Source organism: Anguilla rostrata, chromosome 9, assembly GCF_018555375.3.
Source record: "Anguilla rostrata isolate EN2019 chromosome 9, ASM1855537v3, whole genome shotgun sequence".
Taxonomy (NCBI): Eukaryota; Metazoa; Chordata; class Actinopteri; order Anguilliformes; family Anguillidae; genus Anguilla; species Anguilla rostrata.
In genome coordinates this window covers 16,751,025-16,777,339 of record NC_057941.1, presented here as the reverse complement: position 1 = coordinate 16,777,339, position 26,315 = coordinate 16,751,025, and the positions used below count along the sequence as shown (strand labels likewise).

At 43.3% G+C, this 26,315-nt stretch overlaps 1 long non-coding RNA gene across 3 annotated transcripts in view; it reads right to left on the bottom strand.

Annotated features, from left to right (window-relative positions):
* LOC135263064 (uncharacterized) overlaps positions 1 to 26,315 on the bottom strand; it is a 35,018-nt gene that overhangs the window by 3,160 nt on the left and 5,543 nt on the right. The window contains exon 2 of one of the 3 annotated variants that reach the window (XR_010332386.1): positions 1,704 to 1,839. The exons of 1 other annotated variant lie outside the window; for it this stretch is intronic. This is a non-coding gene — a long non-coding RNA (uncharacterized LOC135263064). Of the gene's footprint in view, positions 1 to 1,703; positions 5,311 to 26,315 lie in introns of those variants that run through there. One more of the 3 variants, XR_010332384.1, reaches the window with a different exon arrangement.

The following is a 26,315-nucleotide window of genomic DNA, read 5'->3' as shown; positions in this document are numbered from 1 at the left end:
GCAGGGGGCGAATGTCACCATAAATAAGAAACGAGAGTAAACTATTCAAGTCGTAGCTATTAGCGATGCGGAAACTCGTGAGGCAGATTCAGTGATGGGCTTTATGCAGGACCGGACTATCCCCTCAGCCATGCCACCTCAATATCCAATTCTGCCTAAAAAACATGGCTTACCCAAGGAGACTTCAAACTGATTCAGTGTAAGCCAATAGGATTCTATGCTAAACTAGATTCAATTATGCTTGAGCTGCAACTATTTATTTTTCACAGAGCTCTTTGTGGTGGAATTTAGGTACTTAGGTAATTCAGCTTTTACAACTGCGTAGGAAATGGCCTTCATGTTCTTTGCCAGAACATTTTAGCATTTATGGTCTTCAGTTATCGAAATGCGATTACAAATTCATTCTGTTTTACTAATTTATGGTCACTTTAAGCTTCTGGGAACACTTGGCTACATGGATGAATGGCATCTTTAGACATGGTAAATATATCGCAAGGCGCCTTGACCACCTAACATTCTGAAGACCAGCACGAATGCAGCATGTCTACACGTATTTTTCCTTCAAATCACTGACCGTTACCAAGCAAGTCAAGCAAAGAGTGATTTCAGATAGAGGCACTACATTTTGAATTGAAGCTGCTAAATAATAGCCAGGTGAGCACTGCGGGAAACAGGCCTATACATTTAAATCCAAGCATACCGTGGTCTGATTTGGAGATCATCACAATCTGTGATCATTGATGAATACAAAATCAATAATCTGGGAGTACAGTTTTTGATTGACTTGCATTTGATCCACCCCCCCTGTCCAATGGATGATGAAGCGATGTCAGTGCCAGTTTACATACAGATGGCCAGTTCCTGTGATGACCATGCCGCCCTTACACTGGGGTTACACCACATGCATCCATTGCACATGCAGTGCATGAGCAGCAGTCTAACGCAGGTCAGAAAACCATTTGTGTGTCCCAACAAAAACATACCATGTTTACTACCAGTGTTTAGTTCATTTCCACCATGGAACCAAAATACTTGTGCTCACAGTTTTATTATGTTCTATTTTTTATCACTGTTTTTTGTTATTTTATTCTGTATTCTTTCAATGATATTGTTTTAGATTTTATTTACATTGTCTCATTTATAGTGTTGTATTTTATATTTTATTTTATATGAAATTGTTTTGATTGTATTGCTGAATGTAATATTATTATTATTTCTCAGATATGTTTTGACTGCTGCAGGGTTGCCTAAGTCCGTCTTCAGGTCCATATAAACAAACTGCCATTACATGGCATTTTTCATGAATCATAAAGACACATTCATGAAGTGCTGTGAGTCAAGATAATAGAAGGCATCATCCAAAAGACAGTTCCATGCACACATTTGTCCCTAGTGTGTTCCTATGGAATCACCATGGCACCACACGTTTGAAAAATGTATTTACTATATTATGTACATGCATTTCAATATGCTTATCAGTTGTTGTTTGACGTAGTTCGAAATTGGCACTGTTACAGAGAATGGCAGATTTTTTATTAATGTTTTGAATCCCTGCACAGTAACAGTTATATGACCTGAATTAAATCAGAGTGAAGACCTTACTTTCCCTAAATAAACTAGTGCGTAGTTTCTGCAGATTTTATGTCAAACTGTTAAAAATTCCGAAAATCACACAATGGGGCCAGCCAGCACAATCTATTTACCGAAACAGAAGACATCCGTACAATGGAGACTTCACAGAGTGGCTTAATCTCCTCCGTCCAACTTGACCTCTGACCCCAGCCCGTGTGACACCAGGTTTGTCTGCGAGTGTTCCGTCCCTCGGCCCAGCCCAGCTACCTAAAACACAAACGGCCTCGGTTTCACAATAGCGAATGAAAGAACGCGCCTACATCGCAGGACACAAAGCTCAGGCCTGAACCCAGCCACTCCTCGGCTACTTAATGCCATGGAGGACCAATCAAGGCCTTTTTCTCTTTTTACTTGACCTTTGCTTTGTGTCGCGTCTTGTGTTTGGATTCTCTCAGAACAGGGGAAGCAAGAAACTCCAAAGTTTCCATTCATGATTGCTGCTCATTATGGCAGCTAGTTGGGGGTTTATGGGGACTTGTAAACTGTTGCATTACAGCATTTCAAAATGGATTTTGACACCATTATGTGGCCCCGCTTAATGAAAAGCCCTTTAGCACAGGGCTGAAGGAGTATAATTGGCAAAAACATCACAGAAAAGACATGCTCTTTATTATCGGAAGACAATGCTTACAAAATAACGCACGCTTTGGGTCGGTCTATTACTGACGCAGTATGGTCATTAGAGTAAACTGCCCACTTTTTCTTTCACCTCTAATCCCATCCACTTTGGTAAAGATGCCTGCGAGGGCTGGTAGTTCAGTCTGTTTCCCTGTTTAACTCAATAAATTGACCAATCAATTTCATTTTTATACCAAGGCTTCCAAGGGTGGTAAATCCTTAAAACAATTTGCCAAATAGAAAGGCAAGGCACAATTCAGTCAGACACATTGTGAAGAGATAACGTTTTTATCCATACTGTTGTTATACTTTAGAGGCTATATAATTGTTTTATTCTATTCTATTCAAACATGCTTTTAATTTTCATCCAATCAGAGCTGGTTTTTTGTGGTTCAGATGTCCTAATAATAAAAGCCGTGTCCTATCTTCCACTCCTTGAACAGGCAGGTGAAGAGAGTGCATGAGATAACAGATGCGGGCGGCCAGTCAAGAAAACAAAGTAGAATTTTTCCACCCAGCAAGATGGTTGCAAGTGGCACAAACACTCATGCGGCTACATAGCCATTTTTACGCCTTCTTCAGGAAGTATACTTTTGCTGCAGAAATAAAGACCATTATGTTTGCATCATCTAGTGTGAAGTGTTTTCCTGGCTGGATTGCCTCTCTATTACAAGGCTGGGCTGGATTTTCTCCTCAATCCAACAACAGCTACACAAATCACCGCCAAAAATGTTTCTGATTGGTTTATAAAAGAAGCCATCATTTCTGCCATTCTAATATTAATAGGAAGCTAGCAGAAATCTCAAAAACCTTATCAACACTTAAAACATACAAATCAAAACTTGAATGAGCCTACTTTCTTTGCAGGTTCCCTCACAAATGGCAAGTTTTCTGAGAAAAAAAACGTTCAATTTTAAAATAATTTTCAATTCTCTGCAATCTCTAAATAGTTGTGACCATTAAAATACAGGCAACAGAATGAATATTCTCTTTCTGTACTACAACACATTTTTTGCATTATAATTTCTTAGAATAGTATTACAGAGGGTAAAATGTAATATTCTCAGGAAAAGCATCAGTAATTTGCCTTAGAATTACATTTCAATATACATGTCTGCTTCAAATTAACTTGTGTTCTTAACACGTACAGCAAAATTAAACTCAGAGAAAGTGTGTGTGCACAGTGTTTGCATCTATAACTGTGCATGTGCATGTATTTGTGATCATGTGTGTATGTTCCCGCATGTACATGTGTAGTGAGTGTGACTGTTTCTGTGAGGGGCGTGTGCAGGCCATACATGTGTCTATCTTGTTTGGGCGTCCATGTTCCTTCATGTATGTGCGCACAGTGTGTGTGCGCGTGTGTAGTGTGTGTGGCTGTTTCTGTGCGGGCGTGAGTACGGCGTACACGCGTCCGTCCTGTTTGGCCGTCCTCACGCTCGGGTCCTTTCCGCCTGTCGACAGTGCGGTCGGAATGGGGGACGGCAGCCAGTCAAAACAGCCCCTGTAATTCAGTCAAGGGCCTTGGCCCCAGTGAAGAGGTTCCTTTCATACACCCCTCAAGTTGTAACGCGATCGACCAAACAAGAGCGTCGCTGGGAGAGGCAGGGCCCTGAGAACAGCTCAAATAAACAGCCCCAGCCTCTGATCCCGGCCTAATGGGAACCATAGAGCACGTGCGGCCCCGCCCAGCTCGGACCCAGGAAATGTTTGTTCGCGGCGGACATTTCAAAGATAGTTCCTGTTTATTGTGTTAACAGGGAGTCGTTCCCTCCGAGACACTCGATACTGACACCCGTGTACACTCCTCTGTCAGTTACACGGCACCGTTTCGTGTGCATATTGCAGGACAATGTGAGACCGGGGTGATACTTTGAAGACGTACATCATCTACAGCTTTATGCGTTAATTTTGATCTGTCACAGGAGGCTCAAAGATATTGCCACCTGCTGTTCAAGACAGTTATCATTGAGTCGCGGTAGATCCAATCAAGCTGAAATTGGTCTTCAATTTTCTGCATTGCACTCAAGCAAGTGTTCTTAAATAAATGTTGGTGAATTAATTGCTGACACTAAAAGACAAAGTGAATCAAGGCTGAATGGACTGTAATGGCTTCAGTTTCATTCTCTGATTCTGCACCTCTTTTGCTCAGTAGTAAAAAAGAAAAAGTGTCAAAATATGACAGACAACACTTTACATTTCATTTTGATTTGATTCAATATAATTACATAAGTCAAGGATGAATACATTGCACAGTATCAAAGCTGTCAATATATTACATAAAAAATTTTAATCCATTTTTATTTTGCCTTGGCATGTCGCATTTCAGACCACTGAATGGCTATTTTAACTGACACACTCTCGGGCATGAACACACACACACATACACATTCATGCAAACACACACAAACACACAACAGTTATTTAAAGGCGGAAATGTAGCCAACAACGTCTGAGGCGTCAGCTTTAACGGACGCTCCCTCAAACAAACTCGGCAGGGTTGGCAACGGTGGCCTCCGTCGGTCAACAAGCCGACTTTGCGGGGGGACGGCTGCAGCCAGGGAAGCGGTGCTGACTGACAGGCCGCCGCTCGGACCCATTAGCACGTTTTTTCGCTAGCCCCGCGCACTTTAGCCTCTCTGCCGCATCCTAAACAAATCGCACTCAAACCAATCTCCACACAGGCCAAGCCCAAACCATTTAAAAGCATTCCCAAGGGACTCCACGCATAATAACCGTAATTAGAAATGTTAATATACATTTCATTAGAGCAATTATCCCAAACGTGCAGCTGAAGGAGCGGGCCAGTTAGCCAAAATGCGGGCAGCCGGGTTTTTGGTCCTTTTCTTTCACGGCAGCCCTTCTTCTCCCTTTTTCTTCCTTTCCCTCAGTTTCTTCTCCTTCTCCAAGCATGTGGTCAGCCGTCGCGCATCCAAGTGGTCAGATGATCAAAGCCTGGGGCCGGCAGTAATTGTGCCCCCGCCGAAGCGTGGCTCTGCCTGGGATCAGGGTCCCAGCAGGTGGGGGGGGACAGGCATGAGAACAGGCCGAGCGGGGGAGCGGGGGACGAGAGGCCCGACCTGCCAGAAATAAAGGCTTCCTACGGGCAGCTCGGCAGCGACGGAGCCCAGAGCTGGAGGGGGAAGGCAAAGCCTCCGCACGCTGGGCCCGGCTGAGGAAGGGGCCGCTGTGGGGAGCAGCGTATATGCATGAGAAAGAGCGCGGCAGGAAGAGAGGCTGATTCAGACGGGTCTGTAAGGGACATTAGTCAGTGTCCATGGGCAGGCAGCGTTTTAATCTGTGAAAAATGGCTGAGCTGCCTCACTGGTTATCCCATACAATGTATAAATTACAATGTCTTGCTATCTATCACAATAACAGGCTTTGACTCTATCACCACACACACAAATACACACACATGCGCGCGCAGAGACACACACACACACTCACACATGCACACACACACACACACACACACACACACAATAAAACAGGGGTTTGTTTATCTATTGCCCTGAGGGAGCTGTGAATCTCCACAGCTCTGACCACTTGGCATGAGGTTGAGAGATCTCAAAACGCTTTTCACTGCTGTCATTTTGTTTGTCCAGCACACGCTCGCTCCCCCCACAAAACCCCCGCCCATCAACACGCCACTACACAACCACAACTGCCCTCCTCCGCCAACCGTCCGCCCCCCCCCCCCCCCCCCAAGGATTTTTTAAACTGTCTGTGGTCTTCTACACCTCCACACAGAAGACCGAGTCAGGAATGGGGAGGGTAAGGGAGAGGGGTGAGCTCTACGAGACCGTCGTGACAAATGGTCTGGGGGGTAGCAGAGCAACTTAAAAGGATTAAAGGGAATCTTTTCACAGATACTTCAAACTTGTTTGGACCCTGTCTGCCAGTCCCTCCTGATAACAGAGTGCTCCTATCAAAACACACCTCATAAAGTTCACAACCCAGGCAGGGCAAACTGTAGCCCACTGCTGAGAAGATAATTAAAAACAGGGCTATTGGAATTAGTCTCCCAATTTCTGAATGCAACAGGCCGAAAGAATTATCTACAGACTGCATTCCACTTTTCATATAATGGGTGTCTGCAAAAGGCTTAATCTACATAATAGCAAAAGTTATGCAGAGCAGGAGCTTATATTAACAGAAAGAAATAATCAAACTCAGAAGTCCACAGAAGAAAATCACACTTCTAGGTATCTAAGTCTAACCGAATATTCCACAGGGGAGAACATACGCTGTTAGGGTTTTCCATTCCAAGAGCAGGACGCAGTGAAGGAAGTGTAAGTGTACTAAAAGCGCACTGGTGAATTGAAAGATTTGCTTAGTGAAGCTGCATTTGGCTCTTTTTGTGTGCTTGTTTCTAATACATTCTTTCAGGCTCTCCTCTCAGCGCCAGGCCAAGCCTCTGGGCTACCCTCCCTCAGCACACCTGCTGGGGACAGAGCTTACAGCCGCAAAACCTCCACCCCCCTGTCCCATCCATCTCTCTCTCTCACACAGACACACACACACACACACACACACACAGTAGGCAATTACAAATTCATTTTACTTTATTACCTTTATTTTCTTTTTTCCTTTTTTGCCTTTAGTCTTTCGGATTTTGTCCGTTGTTTATCTAATGAATGTTCATTTCTGGGGGGTTTTTTCACTACTGAATAAAAAGTTCAAGTTAAAGTCTCAAGTCACACCAACACACATTCTCTCACACGCACTCATAGGATTACAGAACAGCTCTGAACACATATTTCTTTGTCTAATTTTCTCTTGTTCTTTCAATTGCAACAAAGCCATTCAATTTTCCTGTGTATGTGTCACACAAATATAGTGAATATGGAAAATATAAAAATGAGTTTACATTGGTCACATCCACCCACTACTGTTCATTAATGCTTTCTATTCAGCATGTGTTGTTTGTAATTACTTTTGTTCTGTCTCTCTACTGAACCCATTGGACAGGTGTAGCCTGTTCAAATCACACTGTGTGAGAATACAATCAGATCTCTCAAATAGGTTCTTGTGGACTTCCCCATTGGCCGGGCAGAATAAATTCCCAGCACGGTTCTTTGGGTGATTGGTTGCAACGGACCGAGCAAGGGTAAGAAAGCCTTTGGAAAGATTTCGGATGCTTGCCAATGTGAAATCGGACCCCGAGGTAAGCTTAGCCACTAGAGAAATCTCCATTGTCTGATCCAGGGCCAGGATCAGAATCGGGACACCCCGGACAGGCTCAGCCACCCTGACCGTCAGTCCAGAAAATTGGCCCAGTCTGAACATTAGTAGACCATGAGTGACCTCCGATTTTATGAATAATTTTAACTGCTTGTCGGCAGGCAGATTTTAAGCACTGAGCCAATCAGAGGGTAAGAGTGAAAACAATGGGTTACAATGGGATGCTTGCATTAAACAAAGGTACGATTCCATTAATTGTTTTACAAATCTGTTCCATTATTACTAATTAATGATTATGCATTTTATGCTACTATACAATTAATATGAACTAAAATGGTTATTAATTCGTTTATTACACTGTTCATTTTTTAGAAGCTTCAAAAATAAAACATCAACATGAATCTCACTAATTCTTTTTAAAACCTTTTTATACTAAGTCTCAGAATGTAAGCCTCGGTCTGGCTTGCAGCCATTGTCTCGGTGTGTGCAGTCTTGACTCCATGCTTGTTGCCTGCACAACAGGTAATTTAATACAGAACAGCCAGATGTGTGGGAACTGGGCTTGTAAACTGTAACTCAAAGGTTGCAGGTTCGATTCCCAGCTGGGGTGCTGCCATTATAACCTTGAACAAGGTACTTAACCTAAATTGCTCCAGTAAAATATCCAGCTCTAAAACTTGATTGTTTGTAAAAATGTGATATGTGTAAATTTCTCAGAATAAGAGCATCTGCTAAATTCTGAAATGTAATGTAAAAAGAAACAGAGGCAAACACGTTGTGTGCAATACTAGATCCCTGCTGCAGGTTAGGAAAAACTTAAAATCTTTAACTAATGAATACAAAAAAATTCATTAGGATTGACCTGAATGCACCACTGTTACATAAACCTTTCTCTTGCCCATCTAAAGGTAGCAGAATGACAGGACGTGATGTCAACAAATGATCTCAAAGCAATTGGTCCTCGTTCTTATATAATTAAACAAAGAAAACTCCAGTAGACATTTTATTTTTCTTTTCAATGACAACCCACACCATAGTGTGATGCACTGTTCTCTCAATACCCTGCTCTGTGCTACTGTGACTAATATCTTCCCATAATGCACGGCACCACTATCACACTGTATATAGACTTTTTATTTCTCATATTATCATTTCCCAGAACAGCCAGAAAAAAAAAAAAATACTATTTTTTTTAGAATCTTCTGCATTAAAATCCAAATTCAGAATCAATAAAAGTAAAAAGAAAAGCATTAGACTTTGTTAGAGCCTCTTAACTTATTTCTGACAGAGTAAAGTTAAACCTTTGATTTCCTGAATGTAGATGTCATTATGTCGCTTAGCAACATGCCAAGAACTTCTTGTTTGAATAAAAGCACACTATTCAAAGGCTGTGATTGAGAAAAGAATACTGGCTTGTTTTGTTCAAGTTTGTATTCAGCGAAACAAGAGCCAAATACTAAGTAGCTTGTATTTGAACGCATACCCCAGTAACTCCACAATTACTTGAATTGAATGCTGATTTCTTTTATTAGACAAGTTTTAAAAAGAACAAATAGTTGACTTAATTTATCATTGCAGAAATGAGAGGGAAGAATTCTAAGTAAAAAAATACTGAATCACTGAGAAAACTTTTTTAGTTTAATATAGTTATTTCTACTATATTTGAAACATGAACAGCAAACCAATACACACACGTGTACACACACAAACAAACACACACACACACATGCACGCAGGACCAGAGCAGGGGTCGGTTTATCTGTTGCCCAGAGGGAGCTGTGAAACTCCACAACTCTGACCACTTGGCATGTGTCAGACCAGAGGAATGAGTGGCTAAAAATCAGTCCATTTGTAATTACGTGCTACAAACAAACCAAAATAATTACACACAAATGCTGACCTACAACAGCGATCCACAGGCATACAAACACAACAGTGGTCCACAGGTGTACAAACACAACAGTGATCCACAGGTGTACAAACACACCAGTGATCCACAGGTGTACAGCTGCAGTAAGCATTCCTTTCACTGTGTAACTGCACAGATGTGCTATCAATGCTTGAGCATTGCCACCTTTCTGCACTCCATTTCATCGAAATGAAACATTCACCCCACATTCGCAGCTCCAATGCAAGGCTATATCCTGAAGGAACATTGCTAGGCTTGTCCATTGTCTTCTGACAACGGCTGTTAGGGAGCATGTGTACCTTCCAAATGGATGAACAACCACAGTCTGCCAAGTTGAAGGTATCAATTTTTAGCATTAGCATGTCTTTCACCTCTATTTGCCTTGTCCCTGCTAAATGAATGTAATTATTAGGGTGATAAACAGGAACTTCCTGTGTGAAGTGTCTTTTCGTCACATACACACACACACACACACACACACAGTCCAGAGGAGACGCAACATCGTCTCGGAAGACAGAGATCACACGGGATCAATCATAAAATCAGAAACTTTTATTTTCTCCGGGTAGAGACACAGCTCTTCTATGCCTACCCTGTCTCACTTCCACTGAGCGTGGAGACGGGAGATTGATCCACCCCGCTGTCACCAAACACCGCTTATAGCTCCGAGGCTTCAACCCCTGCACACAGCACGCTCTTCGGCAAGAATAAGGAAAAGCAAAAAAAAAAAAGAGAAAAGAAAAAACGTTAACAAATGAAAAATCAAGAAGGGCGAATCGGAATGGAATTGCGGCCGCCCGTCGCCATGGAATTAAGAGCTGGCAGGATGGCCACAGCCCGGCCTCCCCACGGCCATCCTCACGCTGTTACACTCTGAGGTTCCCTTTCTCTGCTCCCGTGACCTCGGACACAAATTCATTCCCTTCCAAAAAGACTTCCAGCCGTCTTTCCAGCAGAGTGTTCGCTCGCTGAAACGGGGTTTGATTGGCACATGTGCTGATGCATTTTTAAAATACTGGCTGCGGAAAACTGCCCGAGACTCTCATTCCAGAGCCAGACGGGTGTCCGCCAGACAGCTCCATTCCCTCATTTACAATTGTGGCTCTACATTCCATCTCCTCCCGAAAGTTTGGATTTTTTATATAGAATTCACAGTAAATGATGACTTGCACACACAGTCCCCCCCCTCCCCCATCCCCTCGAATGCCAGAGTGCCATAAAAAAAAAACCCTCCCTCCCCCCTTCCCACTCACACATACACTTCATTAATGGTGGCCTTTTGGTCACTGCTAATTTGACTATGATGATCTCTGCGCTACTCAAACGTTCACACTTTGCTTTGTGTTCCCTCCAGTCTGCAGACCGGGGTCTCTCTTCACACCTGTGAAATACACACAAGCCACGGAGGACCGGGGTAACCTCCGACAATGGGGGCCAATGGGGGCTCAATGTGGCAGCTGCCTGACTGACTGTTCGTTCCAATCACGGACATATCTGTTGAGCAGTAATCCAATTGATGGCGCCCATTTCCTGCAAAGGTAAAGCGCAAACAGAAGCGACTCTAAAAAGATAAGTGCAGCGTGAAACAACAAATACCACAATCAAGGCACCGGATTGTATTTGTTTGATTCCTCCTTTTGCTCATCCAGGTCTTTCAGTCATCAAGCACAGCTTCATTACAACCTCTCCCTCATCTGAAGAAGGTTCCATACAGTCACAGATTCCATACAGTCACTGCGTACACGCTGCACAGACAATGAAATTGTGATCTTACCAATTAAAAACATTTACAATTTCAGCTGAATAAATTCAGTCAGCACAAGAAAGAAAAGGAAAGATGTGCTCTGTCCTGGCCAGACAGAGGACGAGGAACAACCATGGAAAATCTACTCCAGTGCATCAAAATGGTAATATAATATATCCCATGGTAAAGTAGAATAAAGTCAACACATTCCCCAAATTTCTCTTCCCCATCTACATCCTATTACAAAGCAAGACTACATTCTTCTGATGTTTAAAGTCAAAATAAAGCAAAAACTGCACTACCCTAAGGACCGCTCTTAGTCCATGTTAAAACTTTTTTTCTGCTAATTCAGTTTTATTATAGAGTGATGAATCAGAAAGTTTTCGGAACTCAGAACTGTAAACATGTCCTATTCTTGTCGTGCACAATCGATCGCAGTTGATTAAAAAGAAAATTTGCTCACAGCGTGACATCTTTTCTTTCTCTGATAACACAACCATTTGGGCACGCATCCAGCTGAGGTTTAGCTCCTCTTGTTTCTCATCTAATGTTCTCTATTTCACAATATACTACACAATTGATTTTCATCTTTCAGGCAATGCGCTTCAACAAGGCGCAGCGTAGCGCTAGTCTAGTATGACACTGCAAAGTGTTGCGTGACTCCAGACCATGTAACACAACGTAGGGCGGTGTTGCGGGACGTGGAGTGTAACGCGCGGTGTAGGGCAGTGCAGTGAGATTTTGCCGTTTGGAGCGGAGGGGTGCACCGCGGTGCGGTAAAGCGTTCAGCGCTGCGGCGTTGGCGTCTCGTGTCTCCCGCCGGGGAGTCTGCCGCGTGCTCGCCGGTCGCCCTGGCCGCCCTGTCCTCCCACTCACCTCCCATCAATCACGGATGCAAATTGCCAGTGATTTAATTGTCTGGCAAGGCACTCCCACTTTTGTGCGGCTGTTGGCATATGGAGAGCGGATTGATGGGGCGGGGAGGATTTAAGAGCCATCAGGCTTTGCGATGTTAAACCAGCAAGGCGGATCATTTCGACAACCCCCCCCCTCCCCCCCACCACCACCCCCATTTGAAAAAAGAATCACAACCCTCAGTCTCTTCAATGGCGTTAAAATACAAGGCCGGACCTCGTCTCTTCTCTTCCCCACCGGCCGCACGGCAGAGAAGGGACAAATCACTTGAAAAAAAGGACACAACAGCTTGGAAAGACAAACCTCAGAGCACTTCAGAAATGGCTAGAGCACAGCCAGGCAGAATCTAGTCTAGCGTAGTCAGCCTCTTAGGTGGGACACAGAGGTAGCAGTATAGCCCTGTGCCGCACAGCACAGCGCACACAACGCAACGCAGAGCCACAGAAAGGGAAAGGAAGCAGGAGAGACAGCGTCACTTCAGCGGACTGCGGAGAGCGCCGAGGGGTGACCCCTCCATTGCCGCAGGGACCCCCACTTCCCCTTTGTGTTCACGCTCCTCATTACAATCCCCCAAGCTCCTATTTCAGCCCCTGCCCCCCCCCCTTAACACCCCACTCTTCACATGATAAATCGTGCACACATTCCTGTTTACAAACACTAACACCCAGGATAATATGCGCCTCATGCAATACTCTACATGATAAAAAGCAATGAAATTTAGAAATTTAAATATTAGCTGAGAAACACTAGAGATGCACAACAGGTCACTTTGCACCAGGCAAACCAATGATCAGCACACGAGCCCCAGACAATAACTTCCTCGCTGTAATTAATACAGCACTGTGTATAATTAGCGCTCTCATCTTATTACTGTGATATACATTTTAGGCTTTTTTTTGGAGACATTTTCAAATATTAACCTCACAATTGGGGACCCCCCCTCCCTCCTCCCCAACCCTCAGAGGAAATGGAAAGCGAGGAGAGAGGAGGGAGGGAGAGAGAGAGAGGAGGGAAGGAGAGAGAGAGAGAGAGGAGGGAGGGAGAGAGAGAGAGAGGAGGGAGGGAGAGAGAGAGAGAGAGGAGGCAGATGAACGCGGCGCTGCAGCAGGCCCCCTTGGCACCGGCGGATCCCCCGCCACACATCCTCGCGGCGGACGCAGAGGCGAGCAGCCAGGCGAGCCCGGGAGAGAGAGAGAGAGAGAGAGAGAGAGAGAGCGAGCGAGCGAGTCTGCCGGCGGGATTCCGCCCGCCGCGTGGTTCTGTGCGAGACAGGGACCGCCTCCGCTGCCCGCGCTGCCATGTGCGGCGCCGCGCCCGCTCTGGCGAGGGGCGGCAGGCGGGCGGGCGGGCGGGCGGGCGGGCGGGCGGAGCGCTCGCATCAATTACACCAGACGGGCCTGACGGCTGTAATTACGCACGTCTCCGCTGATTATGTATGGTCTGTCATGGAGACCAGCAGGCCACACATTTTGCCGCGCTCGTTTAGGCAGCCAGTTGTCAGGGCAAAGCGGCGGAGAGGGACCGGGGCAATTCAGAGAATGGGGGGAGGGGGCCCTCTCAGAGGGAAACCAAACGTGCTCCCCCCACCCCCCCGCACACAGACGTCCCCCGCTCATTCTCTTCTCTATCCGAGCGGTCCAGCCTCAAAGTGCCCCGCTGTGCGCTCGGCTGATGGCTGCTGCACGCAGCCAGCGTTCGGCCGGGGAACACAGCCACACCTCCTGAATGAGCTTTTTTCTCTCCGAGAGGCGGCACATGTGTTGGCCCACAGCGCCGTGATGAGCGCGGCGGCCGCCTGAACGAGATTCGGGGCTCTCGCGCTCGCACCCGGAGAAAATCCCGGGATCGGACGAGCGAAAACGCACGCCGGAACGCCAACTTATTTCGTCTGAGCAAAGGGGAGCGAATTCCAATGTTCTTCCCGTGTGCGGCGCCTCTGGTTAACCCCGCAATCTTTCGGGAGCAAAGTAAGGTTATCAGCCGCTCCGTAAAACAAAGAGCTGAACGCACCGCGCGTAGCCGGCGGCCTGGAGAAGCCCGCGCGCGTGTTTATTTCACTGAGGTGCTGTGACAAATAAAAATAAAACACATCCAGCGAGCCCCAACCTATTTCCCTGCAAGAGTGGACCACTCCATTGTACCAGATATCTGCTCCTCTCATACATATTCCAAATGGACTGGTCCAACTACCAGTAGCTACCAGCCAGCCAGTTTGGTTTGGGCGTGGTTAAGTTGAACAGCCTCACAAACAAGTATTGCATATATGGATTACCATTATTAGTAGTAGTAGTACTGAAGCTGCACTTGCTACGCATGGGCCCTGGTGACTCAGTCCATTAACAGCTTGGGAGGAGGGGGGGGGGGGGGATCAATTGGAAAGGGAAAAAGAAAGAAAACTAAATGAAAACTAAGCAGTCCAGTCTCCGCTCCACATCCTCTCCACAGATGGTGCATAATTACAACAGATCCTGCAGACAAGGTGCTGCTTTATTTTAATTTTCTGCCACTTAATTTATCCACTGGCCCTCGAGACACATTTTCTCCAAAAGGAAAGGTCTGCACTTTTGTCCGAACGTGTCTTTGATGGTTAATGCATTCCACAGACCATTCATGTGGTGGATTTCTAGTAAGGCTCTCACCAGCAGTGTTGTGCAGATTTACTTATGTGCAGACTTCAAGTTTTCCCTTTCATGATTTCAGTGGGCCAGATTAATTAAGCCGTTCAGATGCAGATACGATGCATTCTGCCCCAGAAACATGCGTCTTATGTATCAAAGAGGCATACAGGGCCAGAAGCGCAGGATGCATGTCATCTACACGCAATGTGCGTTTCTGTCCTCAATGCATACACATTTAAGGGGGGAACACGCAAATGATGGGCAATGATTTAAAAAGTGCGGCTGATTATGTATTCCGTCAAATTTACTAAAGTTCACACATTAACGAGGGTCGATTTTTGCGTGAAATTCCTCCACCTTTAAAGAGGACGAATAAATCAAGGAACAAGCAAGACAGAGACGCATGTATAGTCCTCGAAGATGCACAGAGAGAACCTTTGCAACAAGAATCACATCATTTCAACTAGCCGAGCAAGAAATCATCAAAGGGTAGCCTACAGATTATTAACATGAATTCTTATTAATGAATTATTGCAGCCAAGCCATAACGTGGAAAATATTGGCTAAAGTCACAAAGCAGTCATGGCCAAAATTGTTAAATATAATGGAAAACTGAAAAAAGGCAGACATCGCTGAGTGTTTAAAAACTTGAATTTATTAACTAATAGATCTCATGCACAGCAGTGGGAAATGATTGAAATAACATACGCAGCAGTAGCAACAGTAACAAGTGCTTGAAGTTTTTTTTTAAATCAGTGGGCAGTTGCCGCTAGTAGCTAAATGATATAAATAAATGCATTCATAGGCCGGAGCATTAAATCTTGTTTATACATCACGAACAGAGCTTCATTTTTTCCTTTAACAGAACATTGTTAGAAACAGAGCGTACACAGAATGCTCATATGGCATTACTAAAATAATAAAACACATGGTTGCTGTGTGTTTGTTTTTATTTCTTTAAAGTTAGATTTGGTATATGTTGTGAGGTTTGAGTCTTTGAGGGCCTGTTGTCACAAATATTACCATAGCTACAGGAAGAGCACTTGAAAAATCACAGCACTGCCAAAAAAAGACAAAAATAACGGATTCCATGAAGCCTGCAAATTCTGTGACAAACTCCCTGCCATAGAAATAATCACTCTTCTGGGAGAAATAAAAGATGGCCTCAAACATCCCACATGTCACCATTCCATCCCAGCAATATTCAAGCTCGCATCTGGATTAACTGCCACCACAACTGAAATATACAGATTTTGTTCTGCGCTGACCATAGTGCTGGATAGCCTATGCACTTATGTAGCACCAGAAGACACATCAATTTCCCTACATCTAATGAGGATACACAGTACAATGTTCAGTGATAACTCTTACAGAGTTTATGGGTCCGCTATGGCCAGAAAGAGTTGAATTAACACTGGAAATTTTACTCTGTATTCAATGTACTAAACAGGAGTTTTTTGTTTTGTTTATTTTGTTTGGTTTTTTTTCACTGCTCCTTTTAGGCTGTGCTTCATACACAAAATCTGAATAGTAGATAGTACCATTCACTGATTGCATAATTAGTTGTAGCCATGGTAAATGAGACGTTAGTTTCAGGCAGACTGCAAATGCATCTACACACTCTCCTCAGCCTGTAATTTGTGCTGTACGAGTTTTATGTACATACATCTTGTCCACAGTATTTTCCAACTGACTGCAGGCTGCAGAGAAGGTCACGTGTGTCCCACTCAGACAACAGACAGGTATACAGCAGAATGTCTGTTTTGTAGTTCTTAAAGTTCCCTGAACCTTGGTCTCTGATAGTCTACTGAAGCTCTAAAGCAGCTACAGTACCACCACAAGCCGCCATTCAGCTCCTCTGACAAAGAAAGTTGATGATGACTTTTCCACTGCTTGAAATGGCTTATTGATTTCTGTAAAAGAAGGGCCCATGAAATAATTTGATTCTGGCTCTTCATGTGTGCTATTTCTTTTATTAATATGATAGAAAGTTGTAACATAACATGACATAACATAACGTAAGACGAGAGTAGGCCATTCAGCCCAACACTGCTCGTTTATTCCTGTCAAGCAAGTCGATGTCAAGCAAACCTTTTTTCCCCATTTTTCAGAAAAAATTTCAGAAAAAAATAGAACAAAAGACGCCCCATGAGTAAAATGGATATAAAGATTGTGCCACAAAGCATCTATAAAAAAGATTCACCATTTCATGTGGCTAAATATTTTATACTCCAATCAACCCACCCATACCTCTCTTCATTTATAACCAAGGCAGCCCCCAGGCTCCAGTCCTATGATGTTGGTCATGTCGCCTATCAACTTGTTAAACTTTACAGTTCACATAAAATTAAGTTTCTATCAGTTATTAGTATATCCCACTAACTGCCCCACCATCACTTTTGGGAAGACATCACCTTTCCCATCTATATGGGAAGACAGGACATAGGGCTGTACATCTGAATCCTGGCCCCAAAAAAACACGTGAAAGCAGTTCCCTCCTCTCTCCACTCCTGCCATCTTTCAGGAAGGGGGAGGGGCAAGACTACGGCGGAGGGGTGGCTCCTTTCGCAGTGAACTCATTGAGCCCATTTTTCGGTAAGCATATTGACGAGGGAGTGGTGAGGGTGCAAACAGTCCACTGCAGATTGCCATGCGTGCTTTCATTCACACGGTCCCACACGTGCACCCACACTCATAATTGCTCAACGGACACACCGCCCACAAAGGCAGGGCCCCTAACCGCTTTAGACAAGGGCCAGGGCTCTCCCAAGGCCCTCACTCCCAAGGCTCTTTGTCCCTTTCTCTCAGGGCCCGTGTTTGTTTTGCTTTGCCCCAAATGAACTGGCACTTCTAATCATTTGGTATTCCTTCCATTTCAACCAAAAGGGTATTTCAGATGCAGACTCTGAAGAGATTCCCTGCTGGGACAAAAACAAGGCTTGACTGGAACCACTTTTTATGGCAACCAAAATAACTGAAATTTATGCAAATTAAAATATGTTAAGTGACGAGAAGAACAACGGTTGTTGAAACCTGTTAACCTGGCTTCATTGATTTAAAAATTGTTTGAGGTACATTTGAATTATACTATCTGCAATAACAGATACTGTATACAGCCACTTATTGGGAGGAACCAGTCTTGTAAAGGAAATTAGGCCTTTATACCATGACTACATGCCATGGCCTTTTCCCACCAAACTTTGCATGAGCAAGTCAGCGGTAGTTGTGCCATTAACACAAACTGTTTCAATAAATTTGTGCTTCACTAGCTACTTAATGGAAAAATGTCAGCTGCATAGTACATTATATATTTTAACACTTTATTTTTATTATAGCTATTATTTGCCAAACTGAATCCAATTACAGCATCATATTGTATTTGTTAAACAGATTAAATGTATAATCATTTTAATGGTAGATCCAAAATATGTTACAGCACATACTAAAGAATGTTCATAATAATAAACGGCAGAAAAAAAGAAAATGGCGGTTGAACAAAGCCACCATTTTGAACAGCAAACCCAACGGGACGAGCTCAGGAAAGGACAGCTTATCCCTTGTAGATCCAGCGGCTCATCAGCAGGGGAATCAAGACCAGAGGAAACAGAGCACAATCCCATGAGCCAATCCTCACTCCTTTTCTGCACTAACACACCAGATAGCACATCAGATCACCTGGGGTGCTCCCAAAACAATCAAAGCAGGGCGTTTCACCAGAAAATCAAGAGATGTTCACGTAGTGTCCAACAGACCAATACCTTTCAAAGAGCCAATGCTTTATTAAGCCCATGCTAGCTGGAGGTCCCCTTTCAGTCCAACACAAAGGGAAGGAAACTTGGCCGGCCTTTTTTTTACCAGGGCATCCGACCAGCAAGGTGACCCACAACCGCGCTACAGGACAGTGTAGCATTGCACTTGGCTTGCATGCCTCAATAACACACAATAAATAACCACAAAGTCCACGTCTCCCCAACGTGTTCTATTTTTCATTGACTGACGAACCAAACAAGCTTGGCTTACACATATATCTGAATCAATCTTTCTCCTCATTGACCACGTAACTTTCTCTCTCTTCTAGTCTCCTACACAAACAGCATTGCACGTTGGAATTGGGAAAACAAAATAATTACTCCGGGTAACTACATAAATCAACTTTGAGAGTGTAGAAGCAAATTAACAGATTATCTCAACACATGAGTTTATGAACAAACCTTCCGAATAGGTGCTCAGATTTGGTTCAACTTCAGCTTTTGGGTCTGTCAACACGTGTAGAGAAGATAACATGAGAAATGGAACATAACCAAGCCAGTTCATCCATGTATTTCTACCATCGGCTCACTCCTCAAATGAATATAAATAAATAAATGGCCAAGTAGGACAGAAAAGTGCATCTAAGAGCAGGTACATGACCTAAAATAATGGAGTGTAAAACTAATTTCCAAATTAATTTTATAAACCATTCACCTAAATAATATTCCTAGCATAATGTCAGTCGACTATATTTGTGGGCTGAATTACTGTACAGCTGACACAATGGGCTCAGTAAAGTGCAAAAGGGAGCCCATGAGGCTGAGTGGTGTGGAAGATTCCAGACAGCCTGAGGCATCTGGTCTACCTCAATCCTGTTGTCCAGCACCAAGTTAAATAGACCTCCTATTGTATAACACAGTCTGCTGCTCTGGCCCTTGGAGTGACAGGCCTCTTTAGATGTTTTACAGCCTTTCTCTTACAAAACAGTCCTAGATACATAAACACTGTTGTTGGCCATTACACTTCATCTTGAGTATGGGGATGGCTGTGGCTTCCTGTTTCCGTGGCAACAATGAGGTTCAAGTCCTGTACTATGGCTTGAAAAGGAGGGGGAATCAGTTGATTTGCTAAAAACCTTTCCTCATTGGTGGCCTTGCTGTGACTGAAAAGGGTGGGTGGGGTTACAGTATGTGGGAGATTGTCTGTAATAAAATATCTGATATGGGCAGAAGGAGACTCAGTCCTGATGGCACAGCCCTGTTGATGCTGTAGCCAGCCAGCACTAATTGAAAGTGGCACAGTGATCTGATGAAACTGCAGGGATTTTTCGGGGGGTTTGTCACAATGTATAAAGCCCTCCCGTTCAAGGGTGACTGACATCCTGGCAGAGTCAGTTAATATGCAGCTTAATAGAAACTATGAAGGACAGAACTCAGCAGCTGGTCTGGACACTGCAGAGGCAAGATGGAAGGTCATAGAACATCCATGCTCATTCTGATATGCCATGGATATAAAGGACTTCTGACAACTGGTAGTTTTTTTTCTCAGGTGCACTGCAGCATTCCATTGTATTAACTGATTTGAACATTTCAGTACATTAACTGGGCATTTGCAGAACTAATTGTGCATTAAAATGTTCAGGCAGTGAACCCTGAACCAAAACTTAAGGAAAAACAACTCAGAAGTTCCCTGAAGGACAGCAATTTGTAGCAAAAAAGACTTTTTTATTTTAAAAAAGACTGGATTTATGGAGCAGTGTGTAAAGATCGAGAATGCTTTATTAGTGGCTTTATAAAGCTGCTTTCTCATTGGTTCTTCATTGAGACAACTCTGAAGAATACACATCGATCCAGCAGAGGGGTCACTTGTTTTCCGCATTCACATTGTACCATAACACAAGGGAAGGAAGCAACTCTTGGGGATAATGCACATGCATAACAATTAAATTACACAGAAAGACATGCTGAAATTAAGGAGAAGACGCGAGTCATCTCTGCAGTCATCACAGCTAGCAGCAGCATGCATGTCCACTGCAAACCCACTGCAGAGCTGACATTACCTAGAGAAATGATCAAAGCGAAAAATGAAGCTCTGCGATAACGAAGTAAAGAAAGTCTGATGCAGGCAGCAAAGGAACTACTCCTTTGGGGCCATGCAAGTCCCATAATGCCCTTCAAAGGGCCACAAGCCAACCACAAGAGGCAACATTTTCCAAGCCATCTTTAAAGAAGCCACAAGAGATGCTGAAGAGTCGAATGCCAATTAATTCTTCTGTTTCACTCCAATGCCTTAGTTTTTCCTCATAGCAGACCGTAGATGGCTTAGTTCTAAGACTGAAAGCCAATTGTTACCCTTAGCTGGAGTTTAAGTGTTGCATTTTGACCATTAGACCACTGAACATTATTAAAACATGAAAAGCTGTTCCTAATGATTTCCTCTGACATAGGCAATGTAGTTACATGGCATATCATCCTATGACGCTAGCTAAGATAACATGTCAGAACAACAAAAAAATATATTGGAAATTCAACCGGACTCAGAATATGTCACCAGTACTTTCCATTTTTAAAACACAAGAATGATATTTCAGTACAAACTTTTCTGTATTTTATATAAAGGAAGCAAAACCATGTCTAGATGCAATTCAAATACTGAGGAGTCGGTTATCGTCTAGAAATATTTTCTTTGCTCATTAGCCTTTCTGGACACTAAGATGAAAAATTTTAAGCATTTCCAAGCAATGTCATTCAGCCATATATTTTTTGAATGCAATAAAGAAGAAACAAATATATCTGCAGGCAGTAATCCTTATTTCTGTAATTATATGCAAAGTTTAATAGCTTTATGGCACATTTTGAAAAGATTTTAAATTCTATGTTCTGTCCATGGGATTCAAACCAGGGACCCCATGATTTAAAGACAGTTTGATTAATCCACTGTACCCCCAAACAGATTACTGTGGCTGAAATGACTGCCAAATAGGCCAATTACAATTGAGATGGGGGCAAAGTACACAATGATATACTGCTGCTTAGCAAGACACAAAATTTATCTAGTTTTACACTGTTCTACATTGATTAAGCCCCACTGTAATGATATGCATATTTAATAAAATCTTTCACTAGCTTTTGAAAGTCATATTACATTCAAGCATGTATTAAACAAACACGAATCACAGCCGTGCATATATTACTCATATCAACTTTAGCATGAATCAGTCCAGCAAATTACTGAGAACAAGAAAATCCTTGTTCTGAACTGGATGGTTTATGGTCGCCATTTTGCTCAATTCAGAAAGATTACAAAAGTATCAAAAGTTAAATAAATCAATGAAAGTCATAAGTCAGAATTTCAAACTGCATAGGAATAGAGGGAAATGCAGGGCTTACCAAAACAGGCCAAGGTAAAATTCAACAGCTTGTGTCAGGCATGTTTAAAAATCACCATTTGGCGACACATTTAAATGTGCTAAGTAGCACAAAATCAAAGGTGGAAATGGTTATCTACTGAGCTCATTAGCAGTATAGCTCATATCTTACATGTACTCACTTTGGCCATTTGCTCCATGCAGAAACCATCATTCAGAAGCCTCAGAAGAGGACAAAAAACCTGTTAAAGCACTACAGTATGACCACAGATCTGGTGACAAGTTTTCTGAGTTTTCAGAATATGTCTGGATTTTGCAGCAAGATTGAGAGTCATATAAATAAATGTGTGTGTGTGTGTGTGTGTGTGTGTGCGTGCACGCGTGTGTGTATGTGTATGTATGAATGAGAAAAAGAGAAAGAAAAAGAGAGGGAGAGCGAAAACCAGGCCAGAGTATGTATTAACACAGGGGGTTACTTCAACAGGCCACAGTAGTGCTGAACTACCTTATAAAATAATTTATTCATTTTCTTGAAAGCACAGACCAAGAATGACAAAAAAGCAACTGGATGAAAGCAACAGTAAACTAACACTCAAAAGCAACCAGTGACAGCTAATCATGTTCATCCTTGAATAGAGAAAATACTGCAAAACTACACTTCACAGAGACACAAAAGATTAGTATTCCACCATCGTAATGATTACTACAAAGGTTTCATCTTATCATTGCCTTATTAATAGTTCAGGTAACAACCAATGAAACCAATGTTTAAATTAAGACGGTGGCATTAGGTCATTGTAGTAGCGCTGTTGTAGAATTTCAGAAGCTTTCTACTATAATTTTGAGGTACAAGACACATATGGAGTAGTGTATGTCAAGGACTGTGACAACCAAATTTTTATCAAACACCAAAGGGAGCCAAAATTCTTTATTTTACCTAATATTTTAAGACAACAGATGGCAGGAAAGTCATCCAAGTTACTCAGAAAAATATTAAGCATAGCCACAAATTTGTTTTTAAAAACTTGGCATTTCAAATCCAACCGGAATTTGGAATGTACAATTCACAAACTATACAGAAGCGTGCTCATATACTGTACACCCCTGCTACCGGCTCAGAAGAGTGAAGACAGCTTGTGGTTCTCCTCTGAAACAGGAGGCAACAGCCAGATGCTTCTTTTCACGCTGCAGCCACAAGCTGTGCACGCATAGAGCAGGGGTGGAGGAGACCCAATCATACGTGCATGTAGACAGCAAGCCACGGGCACCCAGACAGCCAATAGGACTCATTCGAGCAATGAACACTGCTATTACCAGCAAATAAATCCATCCTATATATCCCTGCAGGGCTGTCAGCCACAGGCAGCACTGGCACAAACTGTATTTGATCCGAGACCATGTTGTTCAGTGAGCTACCCAGCAGCCCTAGCCTCCATTTTTAAACTTGTTTGACAGCAATGCAATTGCAGATTAAAATAAGAATGAAAGGTGCAATCGCTCAACATTGGCACAGCCTGTTGGAGGAAGCCAGTCTGAACTCTACAGAAGCACATTTCACTGAGTCAAGGTGGCATCGCAACAGTGCCAACGATGTAGCCACTAACCACCCAAAGGGACTCTCCACCACACAGTCTGCACAGGCAGGCTCCACAGGAATCGACCGGCTTCTAGGAAAGATCTCCAATAAGTGGAGCCAAACGGTTTCATTTCACAAAATCCACACTACGCAAGAATCGTCAAGCTCCAGCCTCCGAGGAGCAGTCACGACATTTAAAGTTCCATGACTGAAATAAAGAAAATGTTTGTATGAATGTCTGAAAAAAAAGCGAGCTACCAAACGGACCACACATATGAGACACTGAGAGCAAATGGCAGCTGTACCTAATGTGAGTTTCATGAAGCCTCAGCATCCTTTCACACGTAATAAAGCCAAATTAGCAATTTTATTCAAATGTAGCACGCATGTCACAGAGCTGAATTAAAACATTTCCAATATGCAAATTCATTGCAGTGATGAAACAATAATAATGCGAATGCTCCAACATTAAAGGGATATCTCACTTATAGCACGAGTCATTTTGTGAAGCTTTCCCCATTGTGTTTGCATAGCATGAACGCCGGAAACACCACCAGTTTGCTCCCGTTCATATTCGAGACCTTGCCAAAATTAATAGTTTTAGAGCACTAACTAAGTATCGAGGATAGTAAACCAATGAAAGAGAGTGCCAACGTCAAAAAAAGGTCTGGTTTTTTTTAATACCTGATGTACATTCAACATTGTATTCCTTTATAAACGAAAAAAAAGATCCAGGAAAAGTTTTGTTATTTTGTGCTTTAAATCTATTCATTTCTGCAAAGGCCTGAAATGAATGGATTTGAATTGGGAGCTGGACAACCGTGAGGAACAGCGATGCTCTCATCGGTCAACAGAGACAGCTCATGTTGCAAGTATTCATGCTATCCAAACACAATGGGATAGGCTCCACAAAATGGCTTGTGTTATTCCAAAGTAAAATCCCTTTATGCCTTCTTTCTGCCCTTTAAGGCCAGAAAACCATCCGAGGAACTGGTCTAGAAGATCTATGAGAATGGCAGCTAAAGTCCAGTAACATGTCTCATTCATGTTTTACCATGTGCATTGTACATAGCATACATTTACACTATGTAATTTTTTTATTCTATTTAAATCTATTTACTTTTTTTGCATTACATTCTATTCTACACATGAGGCTTCTTGCAGACAAAGTATTCGATTGCCAGCTGACATCAGCTAGCATGCCATACTGTTACTGGACATAATTATGACAAATAAACTTTGATTCGAACAGCCTCCTGCCTTTCTTCAAGGAGAAAAGGATTACCGAGAAAAAAAGTCACCGCGTTAAATTAACAATAAAAAAATGCATTTGCATTGCAAATACACCGTGCAGAATCCTTTTCAGGTGCTGAAAAGCTGTGTGAAGTCGCCCACGGGTCGGGTCGGGTCGGTTAACCAGGCCTGACTGATGAGGGCTCCCCGGTACTGAGGATCCCACGCTCACTGCCCACGGGCCCCCGGGGGGCTCCGCCCTCTGACCTCCTCCGCGGAGGGGTCAGGGGGAATTTAGCACCGGGCTTCCACATTCCTCCAAGGTGATAATTGCCGCTGCTCTCGGCGGGGGGCCGGCTGGATGCCGATACGACGCAGAGGAGCCGTTCCTTCGCGCCCGACGCCGCCGCCGCGGTAATGAATTGCGGCGTCGCGCGTAAAAAGTGACAGCGACTGTCGCTGTTTGCACCAACAGTCGTTGGTTTTCCTCCGAGTGCCCGCAGCTGTTTTCTCAGGAGGGCCTTCCAGGCGAAGGGCCGAGCGCCTTAAAACCAGCTGCTAAGTCAGTGATTACTGCTGCCCCCTTTTCCACTGCAGAGCTGTAACCAGACCGGCTTAAGCTGAAGCCTGCGCCGGGTGACCCGATACGGCACGATACAGCTTTTGGATTTCACTGTCCGCAGCCAGCATGCAGTAAGGTGTCCATGAATTTTAAAAGTCATCAGGTGGGGCTTGGTACACTCGCAGACCTGCCGATTCAGCCATTTTTCCTTTATCTTACAGCAGAAAATACAAGGGGCAGCCATAGGGCAATTTTGTTGTGTTTGTCTGAAAAATTTTGTTCAGGGTCATTTCAATGGTAGGCGGCATTTCACAAGTAAGCAAGCTGAAGCTTAAAATAAATAAGACATGTGCCATGGCTATGATATAGGCACATAAAATATCGGTTCTTAGCCCACATAAACTTTTACATTTGAAAGCACACCCATGTGCACCCAGGTTTAATGGTGCTAAATCTGCTAAAGTCAGGCCTCACCTCCAGCCCTCTCTAGAGCATATAGATTTGCAAATAAATACGCACAGCTTACATATTCTGGGCAGTAATTAGTCCCGTGCTTTGTCTTATCATTTCACTAAACCAATGTGTTACTGTGGCAATGCTGAAAAACAATAGTACATTTTTTGCAAGAATAATCGGTAATTATCTAAATTCTTGCCAATATACAAGGGATTACATTGTAACAGTGTTCAGTACAATACAAACAGGAGCATTTGTAATTATTTACAACTGAACAAGCCTAAGAACAGCTTCCAATATTTATTGTTGGCCATTGGGTTTTAACGTGACCTTAGCAGATTCACTTGCCAAAATAGCAGAGTAAACAGAAAGCATGCCTTTCACTGTGAGTGCTCTATTGTGGGGTTTTGGCATTACCGTTTATCGAAAGAATAATGAATGTACCTTCAGTCACATGACTTCTTCTGGGTATTATGCAATTCTGGGCAATGCAGTTCCACAGCAGTATCTGTAGGCTACACCAATGCAGAAACCAATTCATATTGCCTACTTCTTCTCTAAGGCAGCAAATTAAAAGCATTTAACAAACATAAAACAAAATCTAACTATTATAACTATGATACCATTACCAATTCCTCACACACTGTTTTAAAGCTAACCTGTGCATTACAGATGCGGGACTACATTTGGCACATCAAATGTGATGTATCATACTGAAAGACTATTAGCAATTTAGCCAATAATCACC